Genomic DNA, 9,874 nt, shown 5'->3' with positions numbered 1-9,874 from the left:
AAATCAGCATGGCATTCTGACTTGTGGGCCATGTTTGAGCATGTTCCACATATTTTCATGAGTTGGTCATAAAACAACTTTTGTTCCTTGTAAAATTTACTACAACTTTGCTTTAGGTTGCTTAGACATGCATAGACTCTAAGTTGCACTTTTTAAACAGTCAAACTGTGACACTCCAAGGGTTAATTCAAGTCAAACCTCCACTTGAGGGCATTTTGGTCATTTTGATCTACATGAACAATGTCCCAACAAGTAACCTAAGTGTAGTTAAGGTGTAATAGACCATGATCAACCATTTTACAAAAATTGTTATACCACTTCTAATGATCACATGTGATACAGAAATTAAAACAAGCAATTCATTCATATGTTTCAGTACAACGTTTCACATGTTGCATGACCTTGTTGTTATCCTATACTTGTCACATTACTACCATGTTGCCATGCTTCAAGAGATGAGAAACTCAGGTTGCATTCACATGTTACACCATTACTATTCACAACACTCAAGTCTGAAACATACACAATTGGAAAATGTTGCATATGCATGTTTCAGTAATCAAAGGCATGATGAGATAGATGATGCACATGTTTATGAAATGAAATGCAATTAGTGGAAGCCAAACACCTAGGGTGTTACAACGGGTATATGTGGGCCAGCATAATTTGGGTGGTTCTGCCACACTTCTCCCTTTCAAAAATGAGGATTTTAGGTCATAGATTGTACTATGCACTCTTAAGTACTATGATGATTGTCGATGCGGGACCCACGGAATACCCCACAAGGAAGAGAGAAGACCTAGTCTAATTAGGTCTCTTCTCCTGTAATCTTAGTAGTAGTATTACTCTGTAATCCTACTAGGAACTCTCATTGTAAACCGATTAGGACTCTGGTCTCCTGACTATATAAAGGAGGGCAGGGCTCCTTAGATCAGGAGTTCAAGACAACAATTGTACAACACTTGACGATCAATCCAACGCAAAGGCTAACACCGACTGGACGTAGGGCTATTACTCGATCCACGATCGAGGGCCTGAACCAGGATAAATCGACTGTCTCTTGCGTTAACCGTCGAGTTCTGCATACGCTGAAGCCCGAACATACTGCCCCGGGTACCCCCACGGCAGGCTATCGGTGGTCAAACATCGATAGCTGGCGTGCTAGGTAGGGGCTTTCGGCGACTTTGCATCCAAGAGCTCGATGGACCTCGACAACATGATCTTCTCAAAGGGATCAATCTTCATCTTCGGTTCATGGATCTACGAGGCAGGCAACGATGGCAAGCTCCAAGGTCGTCTCCTCAAAGATTCAGATCATCATCATGACTCTTTTAGTTCGACGACAATGACAGGTTAACTTGTTGGAAGATTCGCGCAGCTCGCGATTTCCAATCCAACTCGGATTCCGCGACTTCACGCATCCGATTCGAACTCAAGTTCCGCTTTCGAGACGAAGTCTTATCCGTGTTCTTTTGAAAAACCGAGTTCTTTTCCGACAAGACTCCAGAACATGACGTTGACATATCAAGAATACTACTCGGAGTTCACTGAAAGTACTTCAAAGAAGTCGGGTCCTCTTCCGTTCGGACTACACAACATGGCAACATCCTATCAGACATGGTGCGAAGGATCCACCTATCCAGTGCTTAGAATGCCACTAAAAGAAGCCTAGGAAGGTCTCGTTTTAACCATAACATCTCAAGACTGCATCGTTCACTGGCCAGGCACCGTTCCTGGGGATAACATCACTCAACTAGTCGACGATATGATAACAGCAACTCTACCATACCAAGAAGGAGATTCGATCTATGACCTCGAAAACTCTACTGAAATCATCAACAGCTCTGAAAGTACGGAAACCAACGACAATGACAGAACAACTCACACTAGAGAAGTATTCATGATTCACCGTCCTCGATCACCATTGATCCCCCTAGAAGTACCCGATGTGAGGTCTTCAGATGAGTCCGAATCCAACATATCACCATTCATTCAGGGGCACGATAGTGAGACTGAGAGTCAGAGGCAAGCGAGAGAAAGAAAGAATAAATTGAAATAAGGACGTCAACGCCGTGCTAAACAGCGAAAGGACACTTGGATTAAATATGAATCAGACCTAGCCAAGTACAATAGAAGGAAATCAGAACGAGAGGTCGAAAAAGGACGAGCAGCGAATACACCCTACGATAAGATCCGAGAAGCGCTAGAAGAACTCAGGGCGACCTCATATCCCAATGAAAAACAAGAACAGCTCTGAGATTTTCTCTGACCAACAGTCCTTAAAACGCATGATGGAAGGGCAACATCTCATAAATAGGAAGATCAAAATCAAAGGAAGTCCGCTTTCGAAAGACTTGGACCAAGTGGAAGTCACAACGGAGAGAGCCAAAGAAATCACAGTCAAAACAACCGAGTCGAGCAACCGAGAAAGGCCAGAAGCAGAGCACCTACTCAGATAGCCACACAGAACTACTCTCACCAAGACGACAGTTGGCAAGAAGGGGGCGCAGAATCAGAATATACAGAAGCCAGAACGTACGATAGATTCCCCTGTTTTGCAAATAGACTTGCTTCAATATGACTACCTCACAAGTTCAAACCGTCCAACCACTCCAAGTACGATGGTAAGACCGAACCAAAGCAATGGCTCAGGATTTACTCACAATTGATTGAATTAGCCGGAGGGGACGATGACATCAAAACCTTATTCTTTCCCATGGCCCTAGAAACCATGCCGCTTCAATAGTTTGACAAATTAAATCCAGGATCAATCAGAAATTAGGAAGATTTGCAAAGAGCTTTCTGCGAAAATTTCATGGGAATCATTACACATCCAATCACCCACGCAGAATTCAAAGGACTCAAGCAGGAAGGAGGTGAAAGTCTCAGAAATTACTACCGACGATTTGGCGAACTACGAGCTCAAGTACATGACATCACACAATGAGAAGTAATCAAAGCTTTCTCTCATGGAATCGTGGCTAGGTGGCAATTTCAAGATTTCTGCAAAGAAAACCCAAGAAACAATGAAGAATTTAGACGGACAGTAGAAAAGATGATTACCACAGAGGAAAAAACAAGAGAAAGATTCCCGGATAGAAACAACAGAGAAAACCCGGACAGGCAAAATCCTCGAAGCAACAGACATCAGGAGAGAAAGCGAGGTCCAGACAACATAGTAGCAATGGCTGACAAATCAAAGAAATTTACCAAGCCCAGAAGATATGACGACATTAAGAACATACGTTGCCCCTTGCACCCTAACGGAAAGCACACCATCGGAAATTGCTACACCTTCAACGAAAGATACACTAGAAAAGATAGCAAGGGAAACAATAAAGAAGACAATTAGAAAAAAGAAGGAGACAACCATGAAGATAAGGGATTCCAAAAATCCAGAGGGACAGTGGCAGTAATCTTTGCCAGAGTTCCAGACTCCAAAAGCAAACATCAAGAAAAACTAGCGTTACGAACCATCATGGCAGCAGAACCTACTACACCAAGATATCTCAGCTGGTCAGAATATCTAATCCAATTTTCAAGAGAAGACCAATGGACCAGCGTAGGAAACGCAGGCCATTACCCATTGGTTCTAGATCCAACCATTGCCGGTATGACTGTTACGAAAGTACTAATCGACGAAGGAGCCGGACTCAACATCATTTTTTCAGAAACTCTAAGGAAGATGGGACTACAACTCGCCGGGATGATCACACCAACAAGCACACCTTTTTATGGCATAGTACCCGGCAAGGCAGCAATGCCACTCGGACAAATCACTCTACCGGTTACTTTTGGGACTCCCTCGAACTACCGCACAGAGTTCATCAAGTTTGAAGTCGCGGATTTTGATTCATCATATCACGCAATCCTTGGGCGCCCAGCACTAGCAAAATTCATGGCAATACCGCATTATCCGTACCTGTTGCTCAAGATGCCGGGGCCTAACGGTGTTCTTTCTCTTCGGAGTGATTTAAAACACGCATTTGACTATGACATACAGGCAATCCAAATTGCAGCAAAGGCACAGGCAAATGATGGAAGAAAAGAAATAGCCACTATCGCCGTAGAAATAAGCCAAAAAGAACTAGAGATACCGGCTAAAAGACCAAGTATCCTAGCACCACCAAAAGAAGCCGACATCAAGCAAATTGACCTAGGCACTGGTGATCCCTCAAAAACGGCAACCATCAGTGCCCACCTATCAGCAAAATAGGAACTCGCGCTCACCAACTTTCTTCGGGACAACAAGGATATCTTCGCTTGGAAGCCAGCCGACATGCCAGGGGTCCCAAGAGAGTTGGTTGAGCACGGAATTGATGTCAATGAAGGCTCCAAGCCTATGAAGCAACGACTACGATGATTCTCTCCCGACAAGAAGGCAGCAATTAAAAAAGAAATTACAAAACTAATGGTAGCTGGATTCATTAGGGAAATTCTCCATCCAGATTAGCTAGCAAATCCAGTTCTAGTACAGAAAAAGAACATGGACGAGTGGCGCATGTGTGTTGACTACACAGATCTCAACAAACACTGCCCAAAGGATCCGTTTGGGCTACCACGCATTGATCAGATAGTTGATTCAATAGCGGGATCTGCCCTATTATCCTTTCTTGATTGTTATTCCGGATATCACCAGATCGCATTAAAAGAACAGGATCAAAGCAAGACATCTTTCATCACTCCGTTCGGCGCCTATTGCTATAGGACCATGTTGTTTGGACTTAAGAATGCTAGAGCCACTTACCAAAGAGCCATCCAAACATGCCTTGGTGATCAAATCGACGAAAACGTAGAAGCATATGTGGATGATGTGGTTGTAAAAACAAAGAACCCGGATACACTGATTGAAGACTTAAAACAAACCTTTAAGAATCTGAAAAGGTGGAGGTGGAAATTAAACCAAAACAAGTGTGTATTTGGAGTTCCTTCAGGACAACTACTCGGATTCTTGGTCAGTCATCGCGGAATAGAAGCAAGCGCCAAGCAAATTCGAGCCATAACAGAGATGGGCCCTCCTCGAAGCGTCAAAGATATACAAAAACTAATAGGCTGCATGGCGGCACTCAACCGTTTTATATCAAGACTCAGCGAAAAAGGGTTGCCTTTCTTTAAACTACTAAAGAAGACAGACAAGTTCGAGTGGACGGAAGAAGCCAATGAAGCTTTCAAGAAACTTAAGGCATACCTCACCTCCTCACCAGTCCTCACACCTCCAAAGAAAGACGAAGACATGATGCTATACATTGCAGCAACTTCTACTGTAGTCAGCACGGTGATAGTAGTGGAAAGGGAAGAAGAAGGGTGCATGTATAAAGTACAAGGCCCAGTATACTACATTAGTGAAGTACTATCAAAATAAAAAATCAGGTACCCGCATGTGCAAAAACTACTCTATGCCCTACTGATCACTTCACGCAAGCTTCGTCACTATTTTGAAAGCCACAAGATTACCATGGTGACAGATTTCCCACTAGGAGACATCTTACACAACAAAGACGCAACAGGGCGCATATCCAAGTGGGCAGTTGAACTCGGTGCTCTCAACATCGATTTCACCCCGCGAAAAGCAATTAAATCTTAAGCCCTTGCTGATTTTGTTGCCGAATGGATAGAAATTCAACAACTCGTGTTAAGCGCCATCCTTGATTATTGAAAGATGTACTTTGATGGATCACTCAAGCTAGGCGGAGCCGGTGCAAGCGTCCTCCTAATCTCTCCAGACATAAAACAACTAAAGTATGTCCTTTAGATATTATGGCAAGCTACCAACAATGAAGCAGAATACAAAGCTCTCATACATGGGCTAAGAGTGGCTATTACCCTCGGAATCAAGCGATTACTCATATACGGCAACTCGGCAGTAGTCATCAACCAAGTCAACAAAGATTGGGATTGCACCAAAGAAAACATGGGTGCTTACTATGCTGAAATCCAAAAACTCGAAAAACATTTCTAAGGATTAGAAATTCTACATGTCCTATGGGATTCCAATATTGCAGCAGATGTCCTTGCCAAGCTTGGATCAGACAGGGCAGAGGTCCCACCCGGTGTTTTCATAGAGGAGTTATCAGCCCCCTCTATCAAACAACCTGGAGAAATAACCCCTCAATTCTCAGCAAAAGGCACCCAGATCTTGGTAATCACCACTTCATGGACCTAGGTTTTTATTGATTACATCAAAGAGAATAAGTTGCCAGCGGAAAAACAGGAAGCCACACGAGTCGTTCGCAGAAGCAAGAATTACGTTCTAGTAGGAGACAAGCTATACAGAAGAGCCGCATCATCAGGAGTACTCCTAAAATGCGTCTCATTTGAAGAAGGCAAACAAATCCTAGACGAAATACACTCAGGTTGCTGTGGAAATCACACCGCTTCAAGAACACTAGTCGGCAAAGCATTTCGCACTGGTTTCTACTAGCCAACCGCTTTGAAAGACGCAGAAGAACTCGTCAGAAGATGCAAAAGTTGTCAGATGTTCGCAAGACAGGCTCATGTGCCAGCCCACAACCTCATCTGCATCCCACCCGCTTGGCCTTTCTCCTACTGGGGGCTAGATCAAGTAGGACCTCTCAAGAAAGCAAAGGGCGGTTTTGAGTACATCTTTGTAGCAATTGACAAGTTCACCAAGTGGATCGAATACAAACCACTCGCAAAATACAGCACAGCCAAAGCAGTCGAGTTCATCCAAGACATTATGCACCGCTTCGGCATGCCCAATCGAATCATCACAGACTTAGGTTCTCCCTTCACATCTACTGAATTCAAAAGTTGGGCACAGGATTGTGGCTTCAGCATTGATTACGCATCAGTCGCACATCCAGAAGCCAACGGACAGGTAGAAAGGGCTAATGGACTCATACTAGCTGGATTGAAACCAAGACTGTATGAAGAACTAGTAGACTATGGATCAAAATGGATTGAAGAATTACCCAAGGTTGTATGGGGGCTACAGACTCAAATAAGCAGAGCCACCAGATACTCACCTTTCTTCCTGGTGTATGGATCAGAAGTCGTACTACCCGTAGACTTGATTTGGACATCACCAAGGATAGAGCAATACGATGAAAGAGAAGCAGAACACACACGAATATTAGAACTCGACAGTACAGAAGAAGTCAGAGTAAATGCTACCCTGCAATCAGCAAGATACCTCCAAGGACTAAGGCGCCACTACAACAAGAATACTCAGTCTCGATCATTATAAGTCGGAGACCTAGTACTAAGAAGAGTACAAAAAACCGACGGACGTCACAAACTACTCAATCCATGGGAAGGTCCTTTTATAGTCACAAAAGTCATCGGACCAGGCACATACAAGCTCATAACTGAAGACGGAAAAGAAGTCAACAATACATGGCACATTAGTCAACTACGAAGATTCTACACAAAAACAAATCAAGGGAAAATATGTTTACAAGACACAAGAGATTAAGGTTCATGATCAACAAAGATAGCGCTATGTATCATTGTAACACATCAATATTCATGATCAATAAAGATGATTATCTCTCGACAAACATATGTCTCATGGATCCCTCCGAGTTATTTCTTAAATGCAAAATGGCTGAAAAGACGCCTGAGCATCCCGGCCAAAAGCAAAATAGCTGAAAAGATGCTTGAGCCCGCCGATGAGGGTAGCTAACAAGCTAACGCCCGAAATAAAACGCAAAATGACTGAAAAGACGCCTAAGCATCCTGACCGAGAGCAAAATAGCTGAAAAGACGCTTGAGCCCGCCGATGAGGGTAGCTAAACAAGCTAACACCCAAAATAAAATACAAAATGGCTGAAAAGATGCCTGAGCATCCCGGCCGAGAGCAAAATAGCTGAAAAGATGCTTGAGCCCGCCGACGAGGGTAGCTAACAAGCTAACACCCGAAATAAAAACGCAAAATGGCTGAAAAGACGCCTGAGCATCCCGGCCGAGAGCAAAATAGCTGAAAAGACGCTTGAGCCCGCCGATGAGGGTAGCTAACAAGCTAACACCCGAAATAAAACACAAAATGGCTAAAAAGACGCCTGAGCATCCCGGCCAAGAGCAAAATAGCTGAAAAGACGCTTGAGCCTGCCGATGAGGGTAGCTAACAAGCTAACACCCGAAATAAAATGCAAAATGGCTGAAAAGATGCCTGAGCATCCCGGCCGAGAGCAAAATAGCTGAAAAGACGCTTGAGCCCGCCGATGAGGGTAGCTAACAAGCTAACACCCGAAACAAAAAAGAAAAACAACTGAAACTAAGCCTGGGCATAGACCAGAGCAATTTCAAGACAAGACCCTCCGGCTACTTGTCCCAAATAGCAAGAGGCTCGGGGGCTACACTGGAAATACCCAAGAACACAAAGACCTACATACACAAAGACCTACATATAATGAGTTGTTTACATGGCACAGAAGAAGCACTCGACAGATCAAGAAAGGTTGTCAGCACAAAGATCTATATATATAACGAGTTGTTTACATGGCACAGAAGAAGCACTCGACAGATCAAGAAAGGTTGTCAGTACAAAGATCTATATATATAACGAGTTGTTTACATGGGACAGAAAAGTACTCGACAAATCAAGAAAGTTTGTCAAAATAGCGCACAGAGTTGTTTACAAAGGCGAAGACGAAAGCAAGACAAAGTACTCGACAAGTCAAGTAACTCTGACCAATTGGACAAATCATCCAAGGAATAGACAAGGAATCCTGGCAAAGAAGACATCAACAAAAATCTTCATTCAAAAGAAGCATAATGTCATATTACAAGGCACGGACGTAAAGATCAAATACATCAAGCCTCATCATCAGGAGGAGAGAGAACAATATTAAGATTATCTACTATTCTACTAGCTAAGTCTTCAATCTCAGGCTCCATCCTCTCAACGGCATCAATGTATTCTTGACTATCAGCTTCCTCTGCTATCTTGGACAAAGGTGCCACTAGAGAAAGAACCCGGACTTGGGCCAGGACATTCTTGGTACACAGTTGAGCGCATCTCTTCACAAGCTCTTGGAAACGAGTCGGAATTCGAGGAATCAACTAAGCCCAAGATTACCCATCATCCGCTGGAGTTCAAAGAACGTCGGCTACTGAACGAAAGGATTTCCACAAAGCCTTCTAGTTTTCAGTAGCCGTCGCCAACTTGCCAGACAAGTCTTCAATAGTTTTTTGAGCCTGCACAAGATCTCTATCAGCTCCACGCCTAATCAACTTAGCAAGCGCGAGTTCCTCCTCAGCATGAGTAATTACCTCCTCAGCCTTGTTGTGACTTGTACGAACAAGAGTCTTCATTTCTTCAACGCCCTCCGAGAGCTTCTGCTTTTCAACCTAGAGATCTAGACAAGACAGCAAACAAGTCAGTAGAAAGGAGAATTTGAATGCAGAAAGAAACAAAAAGAACCCTCAATACCGTTGCACTCCTTCACGGCCTCCAAATTCTTCACGGCCTTCGAGTTCTTTTGAGCCTCCTGAAAAGCGGCATCCCTCTGCTTCTTGGTCTCAACAACCCGGGCACGAAGAGATTTTTCCTCATCCTAATGTGTTTGACGCTCAGCCTCCATCTCGGCCCGGAGGAGGTCAAGATCAGCTTTCAGGGCGCTCACTTCGGAAGACAACTTTTTCTCGTTTTTGGACGAGAAAAAGAAGCCGGTATGATCGTGAGAAAAGGACTGAGCAGAAAGAGACAAAGAAAAACAAAACATAAGGACAGAAGAAAAGTGAACATCCAAAGAAGGAACAACGGAAAAACTTACCTGGAGCTTTTCTCCAAAAGAAGTCGCAAGGGACGATAAGCTTCCCTAGGCAGCAGTTAACTCCGATAGCCGATGTGTAGCATCAAACTGCTGCACCACATCATCGGCAAAAGGCGGACCACCAGAGGCAAGAGAAG

The sequence above is a fragment of the Miscanthus floridulus genome, chromosome 8 (genome assembly GCF_019320115.1).
Source record: "Miscanthus floridulus cultivar M001 chromosome 8, ASM1932011v1, whole genome shotgun sequence".
Lineage (NCBI taxonomy): Eukaryota > Viridiplantae > Streptophyta > Magnoliopsida > Poales > Poaceae > Miscanthus > Miscanthus floridulus.
The sequence above is the reverse complement of the archived record's forward strand: the minus strand, read 5'-3'. Positions refer to the sequence as shown.